The 12,483-nt window shown below is 46.1% G+C and overlaps 1 long non-coding RNA gene across 1 annotated transcript in view; it reads left to right on the top strand.

The window, feature by feature from the left end:
• The window catches only part of LOC106150353, a 49,669-nt gene extending 44,142 nt beyond the window's left edge, over positions 1-5,527 (top strand). Inside the window, exons 2-3 of the long non-coding RNA XR_001237123.1 lie at positions 240-311; positions 5,289-5,527. This is a non-coding gene — a long non-coding RNA (uncharacterized LOC106150353). The remainder of the gene's footprint in view (positions 1-239; positions 312-5,288) is intronic.
• The last annotated feature ends 6,956 nt before the right edge of the window (positions 5,528-12,483 follow it).

Genomic DNA, 12,483 nt, shown 5'->3' with positions numbered 1-12,483 from the left:
GAACGTTTATCTCTGGGTGGCCAAGACGCGCCCAGAGGTGGAGGCCAAGGGGATGGGGGCTCACTCTGCTGGGATACACAGCCCGCCCTTTTGCCTTGTGCCAGATGGGTCTGTAGGCAGATACCCCGCGCGCCCGCAGCCCCTCAGTTCCGCACCAGGGAGGCTGCTGGGACAGCTCAGGGCTTCGACTGGGTGTGCGCCCTGCCAAGCAACTCTGGTGAGTCCTGATTCTCTCCTAGGAGACCTCCTTGATCACTGGAGGATGACAATGGCGCGTGTACCCTCCCAGGCATCTTGTGAGAAGCAGAAGAGTAAGTAAAGGGCTTAGTGTGTGTAGAGAAGAGCTGGAAGCAACCTGAGTGCATCACCCGGGTGTTGGTTAACAAACAGGAACATATCCACACCTGGGAAGCTCACAGTGCCACTAACAAAGCATTGCTAGGCGGAAAAAGCAAAATTCAAGGTAGAATGCATGTCCAGATGCCAGCCGGGCCACCACAGGGTATCCCTCTGGACAACTAAAAGGGTCAGCTCTGGAGCCCAGGCTGAGGCCAGCTAGCCCTGAGCCTTAGACCAGGGGAATGGCACCTCACCCCCGCCCCCTGGGGGAGCCCCAGGACCAGGCTCCTGGGGCGGGAGAAGGTCTTCTGATTATGAAGGTAGCAGTTTCCTCCTGGGAGCGGGAAACTGCACAGCAGGAGGACAGCAGGGATTCTGAGGCTGCGCCAGCGCTTTCGTCAGTTTTGCTATGAGGAAGTAGGTGGGCCACCTCTGGGAGCTCTGCTGCCACTGACTGGGCCCGAACTGCGTGCCAAGGAGCAGATCCTGGAGCTGCTCATGCTGGAGCAGTTCTTGACGGTGCTACTGGGGGAAATCCAGCCCAGGTTCAGGGACAGTGCCCAGGAAATGGTGAGGAAGCTGTTGCGTTGGTGGAGGTCCTGCAGTAGCAGCCAGCGAAGGCCTGGCCGCAGGATGTGCCCTCAGAGGAAACCTGAGGCTGTGATCCAGGCCTCCACAGGGATATTCTGGCCTGCCTTCCCTTCCACTTCCAGGCCATGAGCACCCAGTCCTGGCCTGGCCACGGGAAGCTGCCACATTTGCTCTTGGCAGATGCATCCCCCAGTGAGCCTCCATCTACCATTCCAGATGGTAGGTGGTTGGAAGCCGCCCGCTCCTCCAGAGGCATGGTCTTGGCTATACTTAACACTAGCACTCTGTTGTTGCTCGACTCCTCAAGCACTGCATTCCATTTTTTGTCTGTGTTACGTGCGGGTTTGTATGAACAGGGGCAGACCAGGTCCCTTCCAAAGAGGTCAGCCCATTGGACCTCAGAAAGGTTTGAATAAACATGGAAACTTTAAAAACAAATTATTTATTTATTTATTTGGAGAGGGCTTGAAAAGTGGATAACTTAAGTAATATGGCAACTCGGGGAGTCAGATTTTCTTTCTCCCAGGACCTGTCATTGCTGCTGATTGAGCAGCAAGTTTTCTAGACTCAGGTCACCTTCTTTGTCATACTGGGCCCCTGAAGTCTCTGTTCTATTACCCTCAGCTACTGATGATTACACGGATATTCCCTTAAGTTCTTGGAGCAAAAAAAAAAAAAAGCTCTACTCTTTGAAAAGATTTCTGTTGGGACACAATTTCAACATTAAATTAAAATATTAGAGTCAGGTAAAGATGAGAGATTCGGACCAGAGTGATACATTTGTTAAAATTGTTGAATCTGAACTGACAACACACACACACAAAAATGAATCGACACATAATTTTTGCCCAAATTCATAGAGTACATAACGACCCATTGTTGATTCTGTACATTCTGTGGGTCTTGACAAATGTCAAATGGATAATGACATATATCTGCTTTTATAGTATATTCCAGAGTAGTTTCATGGCCCAAAAAAATCTGTGCTCCTATTATTTATTTCTCTGTCCACAATAATCCTTGCCAACCACCGATCTGTTTGCAGTCTCCATAGTTTTGTCTTTTCTTTTTTTTTTTTTTTTTTTTTTTTTTTTTTTTTTTTGGTTTTTCTCCGGTACTGGGAACCGAACTCACGACCTTGCGCTTGCCAGGCAGGCGCTTTTGCCGCTGAGCTAAATCCCCAGCCCCTAGTTTTGTCTTTTCCACGAAGCTACTTAGCTGAAATTATATGATCTCAATTTTTTTTTTTTTTTTGTCTTTTTGAGACAGAGTCTTGCTATGCAGTTCAGGCTGGCCTTGAGCTCACTTTGTATCCCAGGCTGGTCTCGAACTCATAACGATCCTCCTGCCTCAGCCTCCCAAATGCTGGGATTACAGGTGTGCGTCACCAAGCCCAGCTATGAAATTACATAATCTGAAGTCTTCTCAGATTGGCTTCCTTCACTTAGTCATACACATTTAAACTTCCTTCATGTCTTTTTATGGCTGATAGTTCATTTCCTTTTAGCAATGAGTACAATTCCATTGTCTGGATGTACCTACCAGTTTATTTATCATCTTGGTTGCTTCCAAGTTTTGGCAGTTATAAATAAAGCTGATATGACATCCATGTACAAGCTTTTCTGTGGCCATGCTTTTCCACCTTCTTTGGATAAATATCAGTGAGTGCTGATTGCTAGATCACTTGGTCAGAACATCTCTAGTTTTACAAAAAACTGCCAAACTGTTTTCAAAATGACTGCATATGTCACAGTCTCACCAACAGTGAATGAATGAACCACCAAATTCCCGTGGTTCCACATCCTTGCCAGCATTTTTGGGACCAGTGTTTTGGATTTTGGCCATCCTAATAGGTATTATTATGTCTCATTTTAATTTTAATTTGCCTTTCCCTCGTGACATATGATGGAGATCATCTTGCCATGTGCTGTGTGCTACCTGCTTTTCCTTCTGCTTTGTTTTTATGACGTATCTGTTAAGACTGGCCCATTTTTTAGTTAGGTTGTTTGTTTTCCCGTTGTTGAAATTTTAGAGTTCTCTGTATATTCTTGATAGTAGTCATTTATCAGATATATCTTTGGAAAATATTATCTTGGGCTATGGATTGTTTTTTCATTTTCTTTATAGTTTTGCTTTGTTTTGTTGTTCTGTTTTGCTGTAGAGCAGCATTTTAATGAACTCTAGTGTAGCAACTCTTTCTTTTGTGGGTCATGAATTTGGCTTATTTAAAATAATCCTTGCCAGACTCAGGGTTGATTTTCTGCTATTATCTTCTAAGAGTTTTATAGCATTGTATGTTACACTTAGATCTAGGGTTCACTTTGTGTTAATTTCTGAAAGATGTAAGATCAGTGTCTAGATCTTTTTTATTTTGGTGGTAGTGGGGGTTGAACCAACCCAGTACCTTGTGGATATTAGGCAAGTGCTCCACCACTGGGCCACAGCTACAACCCCCAGACCATTTTATTCTTGTGGATATCCATTTGTTCTAGCACTATTTGCTGAAAAAATTATGCTTTGTCCACTGAATTGCTTTTGCTCCTTTTTCAAAGATCACTCGACTATATTTTTGAGGCTATTTTTGAACTTTTTATTCTATTTTATTGATCAATTTGTCTATTTCTGTCAATATTGTATAGTCTGGATTACTGTAGCCTTAGCGTAAATCAGCTAGTATGTCCTCTGAATTTGTTCTTTTTCAATATTGTATCAGCGCCTCTGCATCAATTTTTCTCCATATAAATTATAGAGTCGGTGTGCTGGTAGCCAGGAATTATGTGGGGTGAAGACTTACACAATATAAATATAAATCTGGTGCTGTGCACCCTCCATCCTCGTTACCTTCAAGAGGTGCAAATAATCTGTTTAAGGTTGAAATCCTACTTTAATCTCCGCTTTTCACACCTTTCTCCCTAACTAAGCCTTGCTGCATTTGTCAAAACTAGTAAGTTAGCACAGACACAATGCCATTCTCTCCACTACAGGCTTACTGTTTTTGGACTTCACCAAGTTTTTAACGCCGTCCCTTTTCTGTTCCAGGCATTACCTTGTGTTTACTTGCGGGATGTGATTAGACCTTGTTGTCTGCAGCAATTTCACCAGTTTTAAACAGTATCAGTGTGGCATTTTGTAGAGTGCCCCTCAGTCTGGGTTTGTTTGATGTGTTCTCGTGGTGGGAAAGGATCACGGGTTTGGGAAGAACATCACAGATGCCAAGCAGTACAGGAGGGAAACGAGACTCACTAGACTGCGCTTTTTGCTTATTTTTTTTGCAGTGCTGGGGATCAAACCCAGGCCCCTTGTGAATATTATTCAGAATTTTGACCTCAATCACTTCCAGTAGTATCTGGCAGCTTCTCTGTGAAGTTCATATCTTCTCCTTCTGTGCTGTACTCTTTGAAGTTTGTCTTCAAGAATAGCTCACAATCGAAAAGTATTCAACTACACCTACTGGAGATACAAGTATCTGCTTACCCGATCTGAAATTCCTTAGGGAAGATTTGTCCTTCAAAGAATTGTTGTTTTGTTTTGTGTCTGTTTTGAGGCAGCATCTTGCAGGTAGCTCGGGCTGGCCTCTGCTGCAAGCCCAGCTTCTCAGGTTTTTACTGTTTTATTTTGCTCCTGGTGCTGGGGACAGAACCCAGCCTTACACCTACTAGGCAAATGTGTACACTGCACACACACCCCAGCTCAACTTTTGGTTTTTCTGTCAAGTGTTTTTCTTTTTTGTTTTTTTTGTTTTGTTTTGTTTTGTTTTTGTTGTTTTTTTTTTTTTTGTTGTTGTTGTTTTGGTACCAGGAATCAAACTCATGTCCTCAGGCTTGCTAGGCAAGCACTTATGCCGCTGAGCTATATCCCCAGCCCCAACTTTTGATTTTTTAAACCAGTGTTTCCAGTTGTTCAGTGCAAACTTGCTCTAATGTAAGCTCAGGTGTTATACTGGTAATTGAAGTCTGCTACTTTTTTTTTTTTGTCTTTTTGAGAAAGGCTTTCACTATGCAGTTCAGACTAGCCTTGAACTCACTTTGTAGTCCAGGCTGCTCTCAAACTCAAGGCAATCCTCCTGCCTCAGCCTCCCGAGTGCTGGGATTACAGGCATGCACCACCGTGCCCAGCCTTGCTACATTTATTTTAAGGAAATATTTGTATGTTAATAAAAATGATAGGTGGCTATTGTTTTGGAGTAAGCTGTGACACTAGGCCCCCACAGATTAGCACAAAAATCAAAATAGAGTGTCATACTGGAGTTCTAGTCACCAAACTGAAATTAAGCTGACCTTCCAAGAAAGCAGGATAAGGCCTGAGCAGGTCAGTCCCCTTGGGCAAGATAATGAGGCTCTCTCCGTTAACCCTTGCAGAAAAGCCAAGCCTCCTGCCAAGCCGAGGCCAGCCAGCCATTCCCCACAGTCCGGACCACAGCTCTCTGCCTGACCAGGAAAGCATCTTGAAGTGACCAATCTGCTTTGTGTTCGCTGCTTCTCCTTCCTTTGGCCCTTTGCACTTTTTGAACCCAGCTCATCCGCCCAGCCCACCCAAACACCCAATCCTTTTCGTGGGATGAAGTTTTGCCTGAGTCTAGAACAGCAAGTAAAGATAATTCAGATCCTTAAACTTCATGAGTATAATTTTGTATGAGGCATATGTTTGAAGACTATTAACAGTGATTATCTCCAGCACCCTGAGATGAGTGGAAGTAGACATATTTATGGGTATGGGAGGTTCACTTTCTACAGTCCCATACATTTGCATTTTTTATAATAAACGTGTATTTTTTTAAACAACCAGCAAAAGGATGATGCTTTATTCATTGTGCAAGAGTAACACCAAAACAGGCATCTCCTCGGGCGCTCTGTAGGGGGAGCAGTCCTTGTCCTCCGCATCGTACGCCCTGCAGCTGGGGCTGCAGATGAGGAGGGCAGAGGGCAGAAGACCGGAAAAAGCAGTGGGAGCGCATTAATATGCACTGCACACGCTCCCGGGGACCAGTGGCTGGTGACATCGCTGGTGAGAACCTGGGTTTACTCAGCATCTCAACAAAAGAACAATACATTTTTGGAACAATGATGAGATAAAAGGAAAGAACTTGGAGCTCCTAGATTATCGTGGGCAGGCAAATGTACAGAGAAACTGCAGGAAGAAGAGGGCTGGTTATTAAATCTATCACGTGGATTCCTGGGAGCCACATCAGGCTGATAAGGGTCTAGGCTGTATCTGGTGATTCACTTTTATTCCTCCTGGTAGAGGGGAGGGAAAACCTTTCCAAACTTGTATCCTGCCTTTAGACAAATGGGAAGGACAGAGAGCTTGTCTTGTGTCTGCTTCTTCCCAGTTACCTCAGCTCAAAATGATCACTATGCCAAGGTGGCAGGTTTGGGGTGACTGAGCTGCAGCCCTTCAGTTCCAAGGGTCTATGTGTCCCTTAGTGAAGAAGAAATTGAGCTCACTGTCCAGGTTATTTAGTGGCAAACCTCATCTTTCCCTGTAAACTGCACTCCTTGAATACACAGTCACAAGGTGCAGAAGAAATAAAAGCAGAAAACCTCCAGGTCAGGGGCTGGGGATTTAGCTCAGCGGCACAACACCTGCCCGGCAAGCACAAAGTTGTGAGTTCGATTCCCGGTACTGGAAAAAAACAAAACAATACAGAAAACCCCCAGGTCTGGAGTTCAACCTGAGGACCTGCCACTTATTACTGCCTGAGGCCTGACCAAAAAATTTGTCTCTCTGTGCCTCTGTTTTCTTGTGAAACAACGGAAGTGGTCCTTCTGTGTGCCTCTAGGGCAGGGTGAGGAATGAAGGAGGTGACACATGCAGAACATTTGCACAGCCCTCTCCTGCATTAGCTATGATTCTCTTCAGGGACTCAACGCAGAACTTTACCATTCCACACCTTTCCCTTATCATATCTTTCTCCAGACACAGTTTTCTCAGTAAATCTGCTTGCAGAGTGATAATGCAATTTCCATACTGACCAAGCATTTTAAACTACGAAAGTAAAGTCATGGAGCCAGAAACAAGTCCAGGCCCGGGCAAGGTTCTTTGTTCTGTGACAGTGGCTCTTGCGTGCTGGCTTGTTTGCTTGCTTTCTATTAAGCCGGCCGGCAAACACTCTTCAGCCTCACAGTGAACTGTCTTATTCTGAAATCAGGTCTGATCTCCCAAGGGCCAGGCGCTGGGCCCAGTGCCTGGAGGGCATCAGGCTGTGAAGACCGAGGATGCTGACGCATCTGCGATCAGCAGGTGCGGGCACAGATGACGCCTGTGTGCACATTAGCCTGGGCATCAGGGGACCCAGCGAGCGCCTCGTTGGTTGTGGAAAAGCACCGACTGCCCTCTCCCTGAAAGGCGATGAGCTGATTAGCTTGCGGGAGCTTGTTTGGTTTCTATTATGCACACTAATCTGGTGCTGTTTGGACGTGTGAGATGCCCCAGCTCCAGTGAAGACACCAGAGACCAGGAATACATGGACTGTGTTTACACAGCAGAGGCAGTGGGTTGGAGTGCTACAATTTTCTTCTCCCGCAGTGTTGCTTTGTCATGAAGTGTCTCCCACCCTGTTTGCTGGCTTCTGGACCCCGCATTTCATTCAAGTGCGCAGGTTTTCAGGCTGCAAGGTGAAAACTGAGTGCTAATGCTGGCACACACCCCAGGCTGCATCCCCTGAGCCCGGGATGCTATGGGCAACATCCCCAGCACTGTGCTAGAAGCTTTAGCTGTGCATGACCTCATTTCCGGGTGCCTGACTCTGTGAGGTCACTGTTACTCTCTACCCACCCTTGACGTGGCTGCATGGCAATTGGATCCAGCCTGAACAACTGCCCAATTCTTTTTCCTCTTGAGTTTGGAGAAGGTAAAAATAGTCATCATCAATATCTGCCCTTTAAATATGGCACTGACTGCTTCTACACCAAGAAAATGCTTGCTGGCCCACAGCCTCTCCCTTGCTGATCCTCAGTGGTTGATAAGGCCTTTCTTTCTTTCTTATCGTTCTTTCTTTCTTTCTTTTCTTTATTTCTTTTCTCTCTCTCTTTCTCTCTGTATCTGTCTCTGTCTGTCTCTGTCTCTCTTTCTTTTTTTGTAGAACTAGGGATTGAACTCAGGGCCTTCACACTGAGCTGCATCCCCAGCACCTGATTTTTTGGTGTGTTTTTGCAGACCAGAGGCTTAAGCTCAGGGCCTCACACAGGCCAGGCAAGCCCTTTCCCACGAGGCCACACACCAGTCCTGGTGAGCTGGTCCTGCATCTCCGACACCAAAAGCATGGTGTCCCCTCTAGTGGTGCTTGCATTTGGAGCTGCTCACCTCCTCCTGCCTACCTGCCTACCTGGGGTTAATGCCAGATCCCTCAGCTAAGCCTCCACCTTGAAGGCCCCCTCTTCAGGTGCCACTTGCCATCCTGAGCACCCACACTTCTGACCAGAAGATGTAATGGGAGGGGGTGCCACAACCCCTCCTGGGATTGATTACTGGGTTTATAGTATCACTTAGTTATTGCAGAATGGTCAGGCCCACAATCTCCCAAAGAAGTGGACAGTGAAGTCTTAAATAAAAGAGTCAAGTGGTATGATTTTAGGGCTCCAAGAGGATCAAAACCCTCTAGCGGAATTCAAGATTCTCCGGGAGCTGAGACGAAGAACTTCTCTGGGTGGCCTGTATTTATTTGGTTTTCAAACAAAGGAGGAGGATACTGAGGAAAGCGTGGGAATCTGAGCAGCACCTAGGGAGTCAGTTAAGATATTTTCCCAAGTAGTAAATTATGTCACTCAGGAGAACTACCTTATCTCTAGGTTGGCATTTATGGTAGGAGTGTGGAGCCTGCAGCTGCAGTCTCCTTTTAGTTAATTGGGGTTGGAGCCAGACGTCCTCAGCTCTGGCCTTATCTTGTCCTATGAGGTATCGTGGCTTCACAGGCCACTACAGGCCTCAGCCAGGACCAATGATTCACAGAGGTTCACTTACTGTGAATCTGCTGCCCATCTCCAGACAAGGGGCCTAGGCCGGGACGGACTCATAAGTAAACATGGAAAGCCAAGTGGTTAATTTTAAATCCAGCTCAGAGCCGCTTCATAGTGGTTTCCATCAATTGATGATTCCCTGGAATGACTCACAGAACTTGGGAAGCCGCTTTCCTTGCCATCTTCCACTTACCATAAAGGATGGAAGGGAGGGACAGTGGAAGAGCGGAGGAGGCGGGGATGCCTCGGTCTTTCTGGCAACCGGGCACCCTGAGCTGTGTGCGGCTCCTAGTTGCCAGTCACCTCTTCAGCAGAGTGCTCTGTCACCCCGAGCGTCTGCGGGCTTTAGGAACTGTCTACCAGGAACCTGAGGCAAAGATCAATTTTTTTTTTTTTTTATTGTAGCCCAACTGGGTCCCCTTGGTGAGCCCGAAAAGGGACCGGAAGAAGGTGAGGCTTTGCTGCTTTATGCTGCTGTATTTATGTCACGTTTCTAGTTTCTTCAGAAATGTCACCGGCTGCTGTTGGTCAGCCCAAATGTGAGGAGTACTTTCTTCAGCTGCAGCAGGCACCGAGTACCCGCGAAGCCCGTTTTGGTGGGAGGGAGTGGCCAGAAGGATCCAGGACCCAACCTTGCTTCTGCACCTTGCGCTGGGCACAGGAAACAGGAAGTTCTAACTAACATTTCCAACAAGCACACAAGGACCAGGGGAGCCTGTCCCTACCTTTATCTTTTTTTTCAATATTCTTTTTTTTTTTTTGTCTTTTTGAGACAGGGTCTCGCTATGCCGCTCAGGCTGATCTTGAGCTCACTTTGTAGCTCAGGCTGGTCTCGAACTCGCAACGATCCTCCTGCCTCAGCCTCCCCAGTGCTGGGATTACAGTCATGCGCCACTACGCCCAGCCTAAAGAGTCTTTTTTGTTTTGGTGGTACCAGGAATTGAACTCATGACCTCAGGCTTCCAAGGCAAGCACTGTGCCACTGAGCTATACCCCAAGCCCTCCTACCTTTATCTTTTGGTAAAATATTTCACTAAGGGGTTGGGTACTGGAGATTGAACCCAGAGAGGGCTGCACTACATTCCCAGCCCTTTTCATTTTTTATTTTGAGACAAGGTCTTGCTAAATTGCCCAAGCACCCTCAAGCTTGGGATACCAAGTCCAACCTGACGCAACCTCCTGAGCACCTGGAATTACCTGGATGCACCTTCCCATCACAGCTGGGCCGTTGTCTTCGGTCTCAGAGCAAGACTGCTTCCTCAGATAAAGGCAGCGGAGGTCTTCCTGGGTATGTCTGCCCACAGCAGGGAAACAGGCATCCACACTAAAATTTAAACTCCTTCTGTTATACATGCTGTTGCTTAACACCAATCAGGCACTACATCCTCATCAAAAACTCTGGAACAGGCAAAGCTGCAGAAATTCTGGGTGATCAAACTACTTGAGCAGATCAAATGGCTCATGGGGCCAAATTAATTAGTTTGCATTTGGCTTGTTGAGCAAAATCTCCATAGAAAACTCTCATACTGTGGTTCAATCCATATATAGTATTTTCTGGGGTAAATACTTTTAACAATTCACGAGTATTCTAACTACCTTATAGAATATACTGTGTTAACAGTTCTTCTTCAGGACTCAAGAAGTTTTAGAATCAACTTCTTCAAAAGATGATGCAACTGTCAGATATGATGGTGCACAGCTATAATCTCAGCGCTCCAAGAGGCTGATGCAGGACAGTCACAAATTCAAGCCCAGCCTGGGCAATTTAGCAATTTAACAAGGCCCCTGCCTCAAAACATTTTAAATGGCTGGGATGACCTGAACTCAATCACCAGTACAACAAAAATAAGAATGCAATTACCTAGCTTTTATTTTTATTTTACTCTTTATTTATACTTTGAGTTTTTCCTATAAGGGAAGTCATGTGATATTTAAGCTTGTGTGTCTGATTTACTCTATTTAACATTAGAGAATAGGAAACAAGGAGGTAGAGCGTTTGAAAATGGGAAGAGGACCAAACAGAGGGAGCAGGGAGAGAGGAGAAGGGAGCAGGATGTAAGAAGAATGAAGATGTGTTATATCTACATACCACCTGCCCTCAGTGAAGGTGATCGTTATATACTGCAGACGTGGACTCATAAAAATAAAAATTAAAGCAAGGGTGGTGGCACACGCCTGAAAACCCAGCACTCGGGAGGCTGAGGTAGGAGGATTACTCAAGCTCGAGGCCAGCCTGGGCTCCACAGTGAGACTTTGTTGCAAAACCCAATGCCCCCCAAAGTGGAAGGGTTAAGGGAGGGAAGAGCTCAGTGTGAATGGGGGGTTAATAGCCTTGTCTCAGGAAGAAGGGACTAAAAGACGCCAGTAAGAGAATTCAAAACACAAGTAGCTCCTCCTGGGCCGGCTGAGAGAGGAAAGGACAGGGACCCAGAGCTGACGGGCAAGGGGCGGTGATAGAGTGCTCCTCCTGGGGTGACAGAATGTTCTGGAACTAGAGTGCTGGTGTCATGTGGTAAATACACAAAGCCCCTTGGGGTTGTCCTTCTCAGGTAGGTGAGTGCTATGGCTGTGGGTTAGGCCTGGACAGACAGCAACAAAGAGCCTGGAGCTGAGCCTGGGGACCCAGGAAGAGGCCACAGAACGGCCAAGGTGACCAGGGGTGGGCAGGGCAGGAGCTCACTTGTCCTTGTGAAGCCACCCAAGTCCCTCAGTTTTATAAAAAACCTGTTTGTATTATTTTCAAAGACAAAAATTTTTATATGACATGAGAATATTTCATTCCTCGGAGCCTCGGGAAAACTAGCAACTCTAATAAGGAAAAACTTCTCTCTCTTCTTTCCAGGCAGGCTGCCAATTTAAATACCAGTCTTTTCCTGCCAGTTCTGCCAGTGTAGTGTCAGAGGCTGAAAACCAGCTTCTAAGTAAACAGGAAACGTGAACAAGCACATTTTAAACTGAAGTCACACGTTTGTAATTCTTCGAGCACATAACAAGCACAATGTTTTTCCTAACCTTGAAAAAGTGAGGAGCATCTCAAAAATAGCTTTGAGCCAGGCATGGTAGTGCATGCCTGCAATCCCAGCACTCAGAAGGCTGAGGCAGGAGGACTGCCAAGAGTTCAAGGCTCCATACTGAGTTCCATGCTGAGCTCCATGCTGAGCTCAAGGACAGCCTGAACTACATGACAAAATCCTATCTAAAAAAAGGTTTAGCTTCTAAACCTCAAGAGCTTTCCAACAAAAAGTAAAAAAAAAAGCAAGGAACAGTGTTGTAGTTTGGGATTTTGCAAGGGGAAACAATACAATACAGGACACATATTTTATAAGATTATTTATAATAGTCACCCAAAGACCATATACAAAAAGAGAGTGCGGGAAATCTGTCCACACACTAAAGACCAAAGAATCCAGCTGAGGGCCTGGATCCCACAGTAATGTCCTGCATGAGTCCAGCTGAAGACCTAGAGCCCATTACAGTGCCTCCCACAAGTCTAACTGGAGGCCAAGAGCCCATGACAATGTTTTATGCAGGACTGTTTCACGGATCTGCATTGGGAAAGCCCAAAGGTCAGTGGTGGAAGCTAGAAAGTCTGTGCCAG

Source organism: Chinchilla lanigera, unplaced genomic scaffold (assembly GCF_000276665.1).
Source record: "Chinchilla lanigera isolate Chin_1 unplaced genomic scaffold, ChiLan1.0 scaffold00073, whole genome shotgun sequence".
NCBI lineage: Eukaryota > Metazoa > Chordata > Mammalia > Rodentia > Chinchillidae > Chinchilla > Chinchilla lanigera.
Note: the sequence above shows the minus strand (reverse complement) of the source record. Positions and strands in the feature narration are given on the sequence as shown.